Here is a 17,371-nt window from a genome sequence, read left to right on the forward strand (position 1 = left end):
AATTTCCCATATTATCATAAATTAAATTTTTAATTAGTTTTGAATATACTAACAATGTCATGTGTAGAAGACACTACTAATGATAATTTTGATATGTATTAATACGCAAAAGTTTAGAATATAGTAATAATGACAAGTTTAGAATAATGATAAGCTCGGAATATATTATTATTACAAAGTGTAGGATATACTAATAATGGTAAGGATACAAGGTCCTAGTAATGATAACTTCAATGTATACTAATAAAGTTTAGAATACCAAAGAAGATATGTTTAGTATTTACTAATAGTGATGTTTCGAATTTACGAACAATGACAACTTGAGAAAGTATTGTTAGTGATAACTAATGTGTACTAATAATGAGGGTTTAGAATATACAATTGACAAGCTTTAATGTTTACTAACAATGACAAGTGTTGAATATACCAATAATGACAAATTTAGAATATGCTAATAATGTCAGGTTTAGAATATACTTGTAATGACAAGTTTAGAATACACTAATACTAACAAATTTAGAAGGTATTATTAATGAAAAATTTAGTATGTACCAATAATAACGAGCTTAGAATATACTAAGAATCACAAGTTTAGAATAATGACATAATTAGAGTATACTAATAATAAGCTTAGAAGATTCTTGATAACTTTAATGTGGAAAATTTTAGAATAAGTTGATAATGGAAAGTATGGAAATGACTAAAAATTACAACTCTAGAAGGTTCTATATGATAACTATAATTTGTACTAATAATGACAAGTTTAGAACGTACCAATAATGACATACTTAGAATGTATTATAAATAAAAACTTTAATGTCTTCTGATAATTGATGCTTGGTATATACTAATAATGACAAGTTTAAAGACACTATTAATGATAACTTCAAGTTATCATTAATAGTGCCTTTAAACTTGTTACATGTATTATGTACACATAATCACATGTTTACAATATTGTAATAAAGTTTAAAATGTTATATTAATAATAATCTTAATGTGTAGCAATAATGACACGTTTTAATTATATTGATAATGTAAAGTTTAGTAAATACTAATAATAACATAATTAGAAGTTGCTAATAATGATTAGTTTTGAAGAAAAAAGCTAACAATGTCATATTAAAAAGCCAGTAATAATGGTAACTTTAACATGTATTAGTATTGCCAAGTTTAGAATATACTAATAATGGTCCTAATAATGATAGCTTTAATGTGTACTAATAATGATAAGTTTAGAATAATAAAGAATATGTTAGTATTTACTAATACTGATATATTTCGAATATACGAACAATGACAACTTTAGAAAGTATTGTTAATGATACCTTTAACGTGGATAACTTGGATATGTGTTAATAATAACAATTTTGTAATATACAAATTTTGACAAGTGTAGAGGGTACTATTGATACTAAATTGAATGTGTACTAAAATGACAAATTTAGAAAGATACTATTAATGATAACTTTATAATAGTAATGATACTAATGATACCTTAATAATACTAATGATACTAATGATAATAATGATACTTTAAAGATACTATTAATGATAACTTTAATGTGCAGTAACAATGACAAGTTCGGAAAGTTCTATTACTGTAAACTTTGATAAGCTCCAATATTGAGAAATCTAGAAAACACCAATAATGAGAAGTTTAAATTATACTAAAAATGAGATGTTTTGATGTTTATTAATGATAACTTACATGGCAAATGGCAAATGACGAAAAATTTAGAAAATACCAATGAAAAGTTAAGAAACTACTATTAATGTGTACTAATACTGTCAAGATTATGATATGTTAATAATCACAAATTTGAAAGGTACAGTAAAATTATATAAAAAAATGGCATGTTTAGAAGAAAACTTTAGAAGATAAATTTAGAATATACTGATAATAACAAGTTTAATATAATAATAATGGCGATTTTAGAATGTGATAATATGTTGTAATGTGGTAATATTGACAAGTTTAGAATATATTAAAATAACATTTTTGTAATATAGAAGTAAAGATAAGTTCAGACTGTACCTTAATGACAACTTTTAGAAGGTACTATTAATGATAACTTTAATGTATAAAAAAAACACTATATACTAATAAGGGTAAGTTTAGAAGGTTCTATAATGGATAACGTTAACTTGTACTAATAACGACAAGCTTGGAATATACTAATAATGCCAAGTTTAGAAGGTGTTGTTAAGGATAACTTAATGTCTATTAATAGTGATAAGTTTAGTATATACTATTAATGAGAAGTTTAGAATATAATAATAATGACAAGTTTGGAAAGCACTATTAAAGATAATCTATGCGAAATGATAATGAAAAGTTTAGAATATGACAAAGTATGATTCAATTTATAATAAAATAGGAAATTTAGAAAGAAAATATATAGCGTTTAGCAGGTACTTTAATATGTCCTAATAATTACTTTAATGAGTACTAATAGTGAAAAATTTACAAAATACTAGTAATGGCATGATTAGAATATACTTTTAATGATAACTTTAATATGCACTGATAGTAAGAAGTTTAGAATATACTATGAATATCCTCTATAATTGCCATTATTAGTGCATATTAAAGTTATCATTAATAGTACATAGTAGAATTATCATTAATAACACTTTCTAAGCATGTAATTATCTTTCATATTCTAAGCTATTGGTACACTTTAAAGTTATCATTAGTAAAATGTCCTAAAATTTCATTCTTAAATTGTCAATAATAGTACACATTAAAGTTATCATTAATAGTATCTTTAATCTGATCATTATTTGTATTGTAAACTTCTCATTATTAGTATGTTCTCAACTTTTTATTATAAGTATATTCTTAACGTATCATTATTACTATTCATTAAACTTACCATTAATAGTACTTTCTAAACTTTTCATTATTAGTATATTATAAACTTACCCATAATAGTATATTTTCAACTTTCATAATATTTTATAATATTTGTTATCAGTATCCTCTACAATTGCCAATTTTAGGTACTTTCACTAATAATAAGTTTAGAACACACTAATAATGCCAGGTTTAGAAAATACTAATAAGGATAACTTTAATGTGTAATAAGTTTAGAATATACTAATAATAAGTAATAATAATAATAAAGTAATGATACTAATATGATTCATTAATATAACCTCCAAAACTTGTCATTATTACAAAAATGTAAACTTGTGATTATTAGTACATATTAAAGTTAAGTGCCTTTAAACTTTTCAATATTAGTATTTCTCAAACATTAATCATTAGAGGACATCAAAGTTTTCATTTATAGTACATTCTAAATTTGTCATTAGTACGTTCTGGTCATTATTAGTACAAATTAAAGTTATGATATATATTACCTTCTAAAGTTGTCATTATTAGTAATTTCTAAACTTAATCAATATGTTCGAAACTTGTAATTATTAATACACATTAAAGTTATCATTAATAGTACCTTGTAAACTTATATGCTAAACTTGTCATTATTAGTACAAAATAAAGTTATCATTACTAGAACCTTCCACACTTGTCATTATTTCTACACATCAAAGTTATCTTTTAATTGTATATATATTCTAAACCTGTGATTATTAGCAGATTTCTCAAGTTTATCATTTCTCAAGTTTATCATTATTCTAAACTTGTCATTATTGGTATATTCTAAACTTGTGGGTATTAATACATGTTAAAGTTACCATTAGTAATGTCTTCTAATCATGATATTGTTAGGTTATTCAAAACTAATCATTATTAGTACGTATTATATTTATCATTAATAGTAACTTCTGATTTTGCTATTACCAGAATTATCTAAACTTTGCATTATTAATATGATTCAAACGTGTCATTATTACACATTAACGTTATCATTAAGTTAACCTCCAAACCTTGTCATTATTACAAAATTACTTGTGATTATTGGTACATATTAAACTTGTGATTATTGATACACATTAAACTTGTCTTATCATTAAACCTTGTAAACTTATATGCTAAACTTGTCATTATTAGTACAAAATAAAGTTATCATTAATAGAACATTCTAAACTTATCGTTATTAGTATGATCCATAATTGTCACTATTTCTACACATTAAAGTTATCTTTAACAGTATATTCTAAACATGTAGACACTAAAGTTATCATCAATACTGCATTCTAAACTTCTCATTTTAATATTAGCAGTACTTGCCATTGTTAGTATATTCTAAACTTTTCATTATTATTACACATTAAAGTTTTCATTAATAGTACCTTCTAAACTTCTCAATGTTAGTATATTCTAAACATGCCATTATTAGTATATTATAACTTGTCATTTTTAGAATACCTTATAGCTATCAGTAATAGTTCCTTCTAATTCCTGTTACTATTTGTATATTCTAAACTTATCATAATTAGTAGACAGGAAACTTTCATTTTTAAAAAGTTGCTATTATCGTTATATGATAAACTTTTCATTTTATTAGTACCTTCTAAACTTATCACTATTGGTATATTCTAAAATTCTCATTATTAGCACAGTGCCTTCAGAACCTATATATTAGGATATTCTAAGCTTGTCATGTTTAGAACACATTAGATTTCTCACTAAACTTCTAAACTTGTCATTATTATTATATTATAGTTAACAGTTATAGTAACTTCTCATTAACAGTACTTTCTAAACTTCTCATTATTACGTGTCAAGTTATCATTAATAGGATCCTTTAAACTTAACATTATTGCTATATGTGAGTATTACATTCTTCTAAACTTGTCATTATCTAAACGTTTTATTACTTGTATTTCATTAATAGTACCTTCTAAACTTCTCATTATTACGTGCCATTATTAGTTCATATTTAAGTTATCATTAATAGGATCTTTTCAATTTATCATGTCAATATTAGATTCTACTAAACTTGTCATTACCTTTTATTCTAAACTTTTTATTACTTGTGTATTAGTACATTCTAGATTAATAGTATTTTCTTAACATGTCGTTATTAGTATATTGAAAAGTTATCATTGATAGTATTTTCTAAACTTGTCATTATTAGTATATTCAAAACTTATTATTACTAAACTTTAAGGTTATCATTAATAGTTCCTTTTAAACTGTCATTTTTAGTATATTCCAAGCATCTCATCATTGGTATATTCTAAACTTATTATTAGTATACTCTAAATATGTCATTATTAATTCACTTTAAGGTTACAATTACTAGTACACATTCAAGTTATCATTAAAAGTACATTCTAAAATGGTCATTATTAAATTATTCTAAACTTCTCATTATCAGTATATTCCAAACTTTTTATTTTGATAACACATTAAAGTTATTATTATTAAATTCCAAATTTGTATTTATTAGTACACATTAACGTTATCATTAATAATATCTTCCAAACTTTTCATTATTAGTGCATTATAAAATTGTAAATAATACTAACTTCTAAACTTCTCATTATCACTATATTCTAAACTTGTAACACATTAAAGTTATCATTAATAGTACCTTCTATACTTGTTGTTATTACCATATTCTAAACTTTTTATTATTAGTATTTTACTATTAGTATATATTGAATTTATTATTTATCTTCTAAACTTGTCTTTATTAGTATATTGTAAACTTGCTTATTATCAGTACAAATTAAAGTTATCCTGAACAGTACCTTTTGAACTTTTAATTATTGGTATATTCTAATCTGTACCTCTGATTATTAGTATATTGTAAACTTCTGATTATAAGTACACATACAAGTTATTATTAACAATAACTTGTCAAAGTTTAGAAGTTAATATTAGTAGAACCTTCTAAACTTATCGTTATTAGTATATTCCACACGTCATTATTTCTAAACATCAAAGTTACCTTTAACAGTATCTTATCATTGCAAGTATATTCTACGTCTGTGATTATTAGTATATATTAAATTTTTGTCATTATTAGGACTCATTAAATTTATAGTTAATAGCACCTTCTTAATTTGTCATTTGTCATAAACTTGTCATTGTTAGTAAACATTAAACTTATCCAAACTTGTTAGTATTAGTGTATTCTAAACTTTTCTTTATTAGTATATTATAAACCTGTTATTATTGCTACATATTAAAGTTATTATTAGTAGTATCTTCTAAACTTTTCATTTCTTGTATATTCTAGTATTAATAGTATACATTAAGATTTTTTTCTAAACATTAGTATATTCTGAACTTATCGTTATTAGTACACATTAACGTTGTATATTGTAAACTTGTTTTATCAAAAATACTTTTTAAAAAATTTCATTAGTACATATTAAAACTATCATTAAAGGAATTTTCCAAATGTTTTATTTGAACACATTAGAACACATTCTAAACTTACCATTAATAGTACACATTAAAGTTATCATTAATAATATCATGAATCTGATCATTATCAGTATATTCCATAATTATCCTTATTAGTACACATTAAAGTTATCATTAATATAACCTTGTAACAATTAGAATATTCTATACACATCTTAATTGGCATGTTCTAAAAAAATTATTTATAGTGTTCATTAAACACTAAACTTGTTAGCATTAATACATATGATTGGTAGCACTTTCCAAAGTTGTCATTATTCGTATATTCTAACTTTGTCATTATTAGTACACATTAGTTATAATTGATATTACCTTCTAATATTTGTAATTATCAGTATCGTCTATAATTGCCATTATTAGTGCATATTAAAGTTATCATTAATAGTACCTTCTAAGCTTGTCCTTATTAGTATATTCTAAATATGTGATTATGAGTTATCATTAATAGTGCTTTCTAAACGTAATTATCTTTCCTATTCTAAGCTTTTCACTATTAGTACACTTTAAAGTTATCATTAATAGAATATTCTAAAATTTCATTATTAGTATATTCTAAACTTGTCATTAATAGTTCAATTACAGTTATCGTTAATAGTATCTTTATTCTGATCATTATTAGTATGTTCTATAATTATCATTATTAGTATTAGTTATCATTAACAGTATCTTGTAAACTTGTCATTATTAGTATGCTCTAAACTCGTCATTATAAGTATATTCTTAGCGTATCATCATTACTATACATTAAACTTTCTAAACCCATAATAGTATATTCTCAACTTTCATAATATTTGTTATTATCAGTATCCTCTACAATTGCCATTATTAGTGCATATTAAAGTTATCATTAATAGTACCTTCTAAACTTGTCCTTATTAGTATATTCTAAACATGTGATTATGAGTACATATTAGAGTTATCATTAATAGTACTTTCTAAATATATAATTATCTTTCATATTCTAAGCTTGTCACTATTGAATATCATTAATAGAATATTCTTTAAATTTCATTATTAGTATATTCTAAACTTGTCATTAATAGTACAATTAAAGCTATCATTAATAGTATCTTTAATCTAATCATTATTAGTATGTTCTATAATTATCATTATTAGTATTAGTTATCATCAACAGTATCTTGTAAACTTATTATTAGTATGTTCCATATACATTAAACTAACCATTAACAGTACTTTCTAAACTTGTCATTATTAATATATTACAAACTTACCTTTCATAATTAGTACACATTATAAGTAGCTTCCAAACTTGTATAAACTTGTATATTCTATAGTTGTCACTCTCACTACATATTTAAGTTATTATTAAAAGAATCTTCTGATCTTGTCGTTATTGGTATATCCTAAACTTGTCATTAATAGCACTTATCATTATTAGTACACATTAAAGTTTTTATTAGTTGTACCTAAAAAGTGTCATTAATTTTAAACTTATCATTACTAGAACATATTAAAGTTATCATTGATAATTCCTTTTCAACTTGTCATTATTAGTATAATTCAAAATTAATTAGTAATCATTATTAGTGCATTCTAAACCTGTTATTGTTAGTCACTATTCAAAAACTCTAAACTTTTCATTATTAGTACACATTACAGTTTCAATTAATTGTACCTTTTGAATATGACATTATGACACATTAAACTTGTCATAATGTCATTATTCTAAAATTTCTTTAATCGTACATGCCAAGAGAATCTTTTAATCATGTCAATATCAATATACATTAAAATTATTATTACTATTATATTCTAATCTTGACAACACAATAAAGTTATTAAAAGTACCGATTATTACCACATTCTAAATGTGTCATTATTTGTGCAAATAAAATTTATCATTAATCGCACACTTCTTATTAGCATATTCTAAATTTGTTATTATTAGTAAACTTTGAGGTTATCATAAATATTACCCTCTAAACTTGTCATCATTAGTATATTCTAAACATGCCATTATTAGTATATTCTAATAATTCTTAGTATATTCTAAACTCGTCAATATTAGTTAACATTAATAGTATCTTCTAAACCTGTCATTACTAGAATATTCTAATTTTTTCATTATTAGTACACATCAAAGATATCATTAATAGTACCTTTTAAACCTGTCGCCATTAGAGTGTTCTATACTTTCCATTATTAGTACACATTAAAGTTATCATTAATAGTACTTTCTAGACTTCTCATTATATGTATATTATAAACATGTCAATATTGGTATATTCTAAATATGTCTTCATTGATGTATCTAAACTTGTCATTATTAGTATGTTCAAAAATTGTCATAATATATCATATGAAATATATCATTAATCATTAGTATATTCTAAGCCTGCCAATATGCTAAAGTTGCCATTAATAGTATATTCAAATCTCGTAATTATTAGTTAACTTATCATTAATAGTATACCCTAATCTTTATTATTGGTATATTCCAAATTTGCCATTATTAGTACACATTAAATTTATCATCAAAAGTACCTTTGTATGTTCTAAACTTATCATTAGTAAAAATTAAAGTAATTAATAGTACCTTCTAAACTTATCATTAACAGTACCTTTTAAATAGTATAGTAAATATAGTAAATATAGTAAATAGGATCTTCTAAACCTATCATTATTAGAATGTTCTAAACTTGTCATTATAAGTACACATCAAACTTTTTAAAATTGTCATCATTAGAATGTTTTATACTTTTCATTATTAGTACACATTAAATTTATCATTAATAGTACTATCTAAACTTCAGTATATTCTAAACATGTATATTCTAAACATGTCTTCATTGGTATATTCTAACTTGTCATCATTAGTATGTTCTAAACTTGTCATTAATACTTCATCATTAATAAGACGTTCTAAACTTATCTTTATTACTATATTCTAAACTTGGCAATATTATGTTAAAGTTGTCTTTATTATTATTATTTAAACTAGAATATTCTAAACATTCTAAACTAATGATAAGTTTAGAACATACTAATAAAAACATTAATAGTACCTTCAAAATTCATCATTAACAGTACCCTATAAATTTGTAATTATTAGTATATTTTAAACTCGTCATTATTAGTAGTATCTTCTAAACTTGTCATTATCGGAATATTCTAAACTTTTCATTATTAGTACCCATCAAAGATATAATTAATAGTGCCTTCTAAACTTGTCATCATTAGAATACATTAAAGTTATCATTAATTGCACTTTCCAAATTTCTCATTATACGTATATTCTAAACATGTCTACATTGGAATATTTTAAACTTGTCGTTATTAGTATGCTCTAAACTTGTCATTAATAGCTCATATTAAATCTCTCATTATTAGTATATTCTAAGCTTGGTAATATTAGTATATGTTAAAGTTTTCATTAAACCTTGTCATTATTATTATAGTTTAAATTAGTATATTCTAAAGATGTCGTTATTAGTATACTCTAAAGATGTTATTAGTATATTCAAAACTCGTCATTATTAGTAAACTTATCACTAATAGTATCTTCTAATCTTCTCATTATTACTATATTCCAAGTTTGACATTATTAGTACACATTAAATCTATCATTAATAGTACCCACTAATCCTGTTTTTTATTAGTATTTTCTAAACCTGGCATTATTAGTGTGTTCTAAACTTATTATTAGTGAAAATTAAATTTATTAATAGTACCTTATACACTAATCATTAGTATAATCTAAACTTATTATTATTACTTTATTATTATTACTTATTATTAGTATATTCTAAACTTATTACACATTAAAGTTATAATTATTAGTGTTTTCTAAACCTGGCATTATTAGTGTGTTCTAAACTTATTATTAGTGAAAATTAAAGTTATTAATAGTATTATTAAGAGTATCCTTTTAACTTGTAATTATTAGTATATTCTAAACTTATTACAAATTAAAGTATATTCCAAACTTGTTTTTATTAGTACACATTTATTAGTTATCATTAATAGTTCCTTTTCAACATGTCGTTATAGGTATGTTCTATATTTGTCATTATTAGTACACAATAAATATATTAATTGTATTTTCAAACTCTTCATTATTAGTATATTCTAAAATGCTCATGATTACTACACATTAATGTTATCTTTAAAAATACCTTCTAATCTTGTTTTTGTTGTTATATTCTAAACTTGTCAGTATTAGTATATTCTATTTTTTCATTATTACTCCTAGATTTTCTTTATATATTCTAAACTTGTCATTATTAGTTCATATTAACGTTATCATTATTAGTACCTTCTAAACTTATTATTATTAGTATATTCTAAATTCTAAATTCTTTCCATTATTAGTACTCATACATGTTCCTTCTAAACTTTTTTTTTATTAGTATGTTGTAAACTTCTGATTATTAGTACACATTAAAGCTATTATCAATAATACCTTCTAAACTTGTCGAAGTTAAATGCATTATCAATATATCTTTTAAACTAGTCATTATTAGTATATTACAAACTTGCCATTATTAGTATCTTTTAAGTTTTCATTATTAGTATACATTGGTATATTCTAGTCTTTCCATTATTAGTACACATAAAAGTTATCATTAACTGTATTATCAGTATATTGTAAACTTGTCACATTAAAGCTATACCTTCTAAACTTGACATCATTTGTACATTACAAAATTGCTATTTCTAAATTTATAATTATTAGTGCACATTAAAGTTATCATGCAATAGTACCTTCTAAACTTGTTATTATTAGTATATTCCAGACTTGTTATTACTAGTACACATTTAAGCTATCATTAATAATACCTTCTAAACATGTCATAATTAGAATATCATAAATTTGTCCCTATTAATATACATTATGCTGATATGCTATCGTTGTCATTGTTAGTATATTCTAAACTTTTCATTATTAACACAGATCAAATTATTCAATATTAGTACATATCAAAGATATTTAATAGAACCTTCTAAAATTGTCATTATTAAAACATATTAAAGTTATTACAAATATCATTTCATAAAATTTTGATTATTGGTTATTGTTGTAGTTCCGACTGAATATGTTATTCTTAGTATATTCTAAACTTGTTACTATCAGTACATATTAAAGTTATCATTAAAAGTATATTCTAAACATGTCATTACTAGTATTTTGTAAAATTTTCACTATTAGTACTCATTAAAGTAATTGTTAGTACACATTAAAGATTTTGATAATAGTACCTGCTAAACGCTATACTTTTTTTTTATAAATTTCCCATATCATAAATTAAATTTTTCATTAGTTTTGAATATACTAACAATGACATGTTTAGAAGACACTACTAATGATAACTTTAATATGTACTAATACTCAAAAGTTTAGAATATAGTAATAGTGACAAGTTTAGGATAATGATAAACTCGGAATATATTATTATTACCAAGTGTAGGAGATACTAATAATGGTAAGGATACAAGGTCCTAGTAATGATAACTTCAATGTATACTAATAAAGTTTAGAATACCAAAGAATATATGTTTAGTATTTACTAATAGTGATGTTTCAAATTTACGAACAATGACAACTTTTAAATAAAAACTTTAATGTTTTCTGATAATTAATGTTTGATATATACTAATAATGACAAGTTTAAAGGCACTATTAATGATAACTTCAATATGTACACATATTCACATATCACATGTTATCACATAAAAGGTTATATTAATAATAATGTTAATGTGTAGCAATAATAACACGTTTTAATTATATTGATAATGTAAAGTTTAATAAATACTAATAGTAACATAATTAGAAGTTGCTATCAATGATAACTATAATACGTACTAATAATGATTAGTTAAAAAAAAACTAACAATGTCATATTAAAAAGCCAGTAATAATGGTAACTTTAACATGTACTAATACTCAAAATTTTAGAATATAGTAATAATGACAAGTTTTAAATAATTATAAACTTTGGAATATATTAGTTTTGCCAACTTTAGAATATACTAATAATGGTCCTAATAATGATAACTTTGATGTATACTAATAATGACAAGTTTAGAATAATAAAGAAGATATGTTAGTATTTACTAATACTGATATTTTTCGAATATACGAACAATGACAACTTTAGAAAGTATTGTTAATGATAACTTAAACGTGTACTAATAAAGAGAAGCTTTTAATGATAACTCAGATATGTGTTAATATATACAATTTTATAATATACAAAAATTGATAAGTATAGAGGGTACTATTGATAATGAATTGAATGTGTACTAAAATGACAAATTTAGAAAGATACTATTAATGATAACTTTGATGTGTACAAAGACAAGTTTATAAGGTACTATTAATGATAACTTTAATGTGTACTAATAATGACAAGTTTAAAATGCAGTAACAATGACAAGTTCAGAAAGTTCTTTTAATATAAACTTTAATAAATTCCAATATTGACAAATTTAAAAAACACCAATAATGAGAAGTTTAAATTATACTAAAAATGAGATGTTTAGAAGGTACTATTAATGATAACTTATATGGCAAATGGCAAATGACGACAAGTTTAGAGCATACTAATGAAAAGTTAAGAAAGTTAATGATAACTTCAATGTGTACTAATACTGTCAAGATTATGATATGCTAGTAATCACAAATTTGAAAAATACAGTAAAAATATATAAAAAATGGCATGTTTAGAAGAAAACTTTAAAAGATGAATTTAGAATATACAGATAATAACAAGTTTAATATAATAATAATGGCGATTTTAGAAGGTGCTAATATGTGGTAATGTGGTAATATTGACAAGTTTAGAATACATTAGAAATAGCATTTTTGTAATATACAAGCAAAGATAAGTTCAGACTGTATCTTAATGACAACTTCTAGAAGGTACTATTAATGATAACTTTAATGTGTACTAATATAAACAAAGCACTATATACTAATAAGGGTAAGTTTAGAAGGTACATTCATAACGTTAACTTGTACTAATAACGACAAGCTTGGAATATACTAATAATGCCAAGTTTAGAAGGTACTATTAAGGATATCTTTAATGCCTATTGATAGTGATAAGTTTAGTATACACTATTAATGAGAAGTTTAGAATATACTAATAATGACAAGTTTGGAAAGCACCATTAAAGATAGAATCTATGCGAAATGATAATGAAAAGTTTAGAATATGACAAAGTATAATTCAATTTATAATAAAATGGGAAATTTAGAAAGAAACCGTATAGCGTTTAGCAGGTACTATTATTGAATTATTAATATGTACTAGTGATTACTTTAATGAGTACTAATAGTGAAAAATTTACAAAATACTAGTAATGGCATGTTTAGAATATACTTTTAATGATAACTTTAATATGCACTGATAGTAAGAAGTTTAGAATATACTAAGAATATCCTCTACAATTGCCATTTTTAATGCATATTAAAGTTATCATTAATAGTACCTTCTAAAATTATGTGGTTATTAGTACACTGAGTACATATTAGAATTATCATTAATAGTACTTTTAAACATGAAAATGTCCTAAATTTTCATTATTAGCATATTCTCAAATTGTCATTAATAGTACACATTAAAGTTATCATTAATAGTATCTTTAATCTGATCATTATTTGTATTGTAAACTTCTCATTATTAGTATGTTCTCAACTTGTTATTATAAGTATATTCTTAACGTATCATTATTACTATTCATTAAACTTACCATTGATAGTACTTTCTAAACTTGTCATTATTAGTATATTATAAACTTACCCATAATAGTATATTTTCAAGTTTCATAATATTTTCTAATATATGTTATTATCAGTATCCTCTATAATTGCCATCATTAGTGCATATTAAAGTTATCATTAATAGTACCTTCTAAACTTGTCGTTATTAGTATATTAGTACATGTGATTATGAGTACATATTAGAGTTATCATTAACAGTACTTTCTCAACATGTACTTACATATTCTAAGGTTGCTACTATTGGTATACTTTAAAGTTACCATTAATAGAATATTCTAAAATTTCATTATTAGTATATTCTAAACTTCTCATTAATAGTACACTTTAAAGTTCTTATTAATAGTATCTTTAATATGATCATTATTAGCATGTTCTATAATCATCATTATTAGTATTAGTTATTTGTAAACTTGTCATTATTAGTATCTTCTATACTTGTCATTATAAGTATATTCTTAACGTATCATAATCACTATACATTAATAGTACTTTCTAAAGTTGTCATTATTAGTATGTTATAAACCTACCTATAATAGTATATTCTCAACTTTAATGTTATCACTAATAGTAGCTTCCAAACTTATATATCCTAAATTTGCACTCGTTAAAATTATCACTAGTACCATAATTATTAGTACACATTAAAGTTTTTATTAGAAGTACCTAAAAGTGTCATTAATCGTATATTCTAAACTTGTCATTACTAGAACATATTAAAGTTATCATTGATAATTCCTTTTGAACTTGTCATTATTAGTATAATTCAAACATTAATTAGTAATCATTATTAGTGTTTCTAAACTTGGTATTATTAGTCATTAATCAAAAACTCTAAACTTTTCTTTATTAGTACATATTAAAGTTTCAATTAATTGTACCTTTTGAATATGACATTATGACACATTAAACTTGTCATTATTAGTATATTCTAAACATTTTTTAACAGTATCAATATACATAAAAGTTATTATTACTATTATATTCTAATCTTGACATTATTACAACACAATAAAATGATCAAAATACCGATTATTACCACATTCTAAATTTGACATTATTTGTGCAAATGAGATTTATCATTAATCGCAGTATATTCTAAATTTGTTATTATTAGTAAAAATTGAAGTTATCATAAATATTATCTTCTAAACTTGTTATCATTAGTATATTCTAAACATATCATTATTAGTATATTCTAATAATCATTCTAAATAGTATTTTAAATAGTATCTTCTAAATCTGTCATTATTAGAATGTTCTCAACTTGTCATTATAAGATATCATTAATAGTACCTTTTAAACCTGTCACCATTAGAGTGTTCTATACTTTTCATTATTAGTACACATTAAAGTTATCATTAATAGTACTTTCTAAACATGTCAATATTAGTATGTTCTAAACTTGTCATTAATAGTTCATTAATAGGACGTTATCATTAATATTATTAGTAAAATTTTCATTAATAGTATATCCTAATTATTATTATTAGAATATTCCAAATTTGCCATTATTAGTACACATTAAATTTATCATTAAAAGTACCTTCTAATCTTGTTTTTATTAGTATATTCTAAACGTGACATTATTAGTATGTTCTAAACTTATCATTAGTAAAAAATAAAGTAATTAATAGTACCTTTTAAACTTGTAATAATTTTTTTTGTAGTATCTTCTAAACCTGTCATTATTAGAATGTTGTAAGTACACATCAAATATATCATTAATAGTACCTTTTAAACTTGTCATCATTAGAATGTTTTATACTTTTCATTATTAGTACACATTAAAGTTACCATTAATATTACTTTCTAAACTTCTATATATACTAAACATGTCTTCATTGGTATATTCTAAACTTGTCATTAATACTTCATATCAATTTTATCATTAATAGGACGTACTAAAGTTATCATTATAAACTTGGCAATATTAGTATAAACTAGTATATTCTAAACATATATTCTAAACTCGTCATTATTAGTTATCTTTAATAGCATCATTATCGGAATATTTTAAACTTGTCATTATTTAGTACACATCAAAGATATCATTAATAGTACCTTTTAAACTTGTCATCATTAGAATGTTCTATACTTTTCATTATTAGTACACATTAAAGTTATCATTAATAGTACTTTCCAAATTTCTCATTATACGTATATTCTAAACATGTCTACATTGGAATATAAACTTGTCATTATTAGTATGTTCAAAACTTGCCATTAATCATTTATATTAAATATATCATTATTAGTATATTCTAAACTTGGCAATATAGGTTAAAGTTGTCAGTATTATTATAGTTTAAAGTAGTATATTCTAAAGATGTCGTTATTAGTATATTCAAAACTCGTCATTATTAGTAAACTTATCATTAATAGTATCTTCTAATCTTTTCATTATTACTATATTCCAAGTTTGACATTATTAGTACACATTAAATCTATCATTAATAGTACCTACTAATCTTGTTTATATTAGTATTTTCTAATGAAAATTAAAGTCATTAATAGTAACTTCTACACAAATCAATACAAGTACCCTTTTAACTTTTAATTATTAGTATATTCTAAACTTGTCAATATTACACATTAAAGTTATCATTATCGTTAAAAATTTGTCACTGCTAAAATATATTCTAAACTTCTTTTTATTAGTACACATTAAAGTTATCATTAACAGTTCCTTTTCAACCTGTTGTTATAAGTATATTCTATATTAGTCATTATTAGTATACAATAAAGATATTAATTGTATTTTCACACTCTTCATTAAAAGTATATTCTAAAATTCTCATTATTAGTACGCATTAATGTTATCTTTAAAAATACCTTCTAATCTTGTTTTATTGTTATATTCTAAACTTCTCATTATTAGTATATTCTATTTTTTTCATTATCACTACTTATAGTACCTTCTGAATTTTCTTTGTTTGTATATTCTAAACTTGTCATTAGTTCATATTAACGTTATTAGTACCTTTTAAACTTATTATTATTAGTATATTCTAAATTCATTATTAGTACATATAATAGTTAACAATTATATTAACATCTGAACTTGTTATCATTTATATTCTAAACTTAACAGTACCTTCTAAACTTCTTATTATTACATGCCATTATTAGTACACATTAAAGATATTCAATAGGATCTTTTAAAGATATCATTATTGCTATTTTTTAAACATGTCAATATTAGTTTCTTCGAAACTTGTCATTATTTTTCATTGTAAACTATATTATTTGTATATTATAAACTTTACAGT

The sequence above is a fragment of the Oratosquilla oratoria genome, chromosome 18, assembly GCF_046742065.1.
Source record: "Oratosquilla oratoria isolate Oo_2021 chromosome 18, ASM4674206v1, whole genome shotgun sequence".
Lineage (NCBI taxonomy): Eukaryota > Metazoa > Arthropoda > Malacostraca > Stomatopoda > Squillidae > Oratosquilla > Oratosquilla oratoria.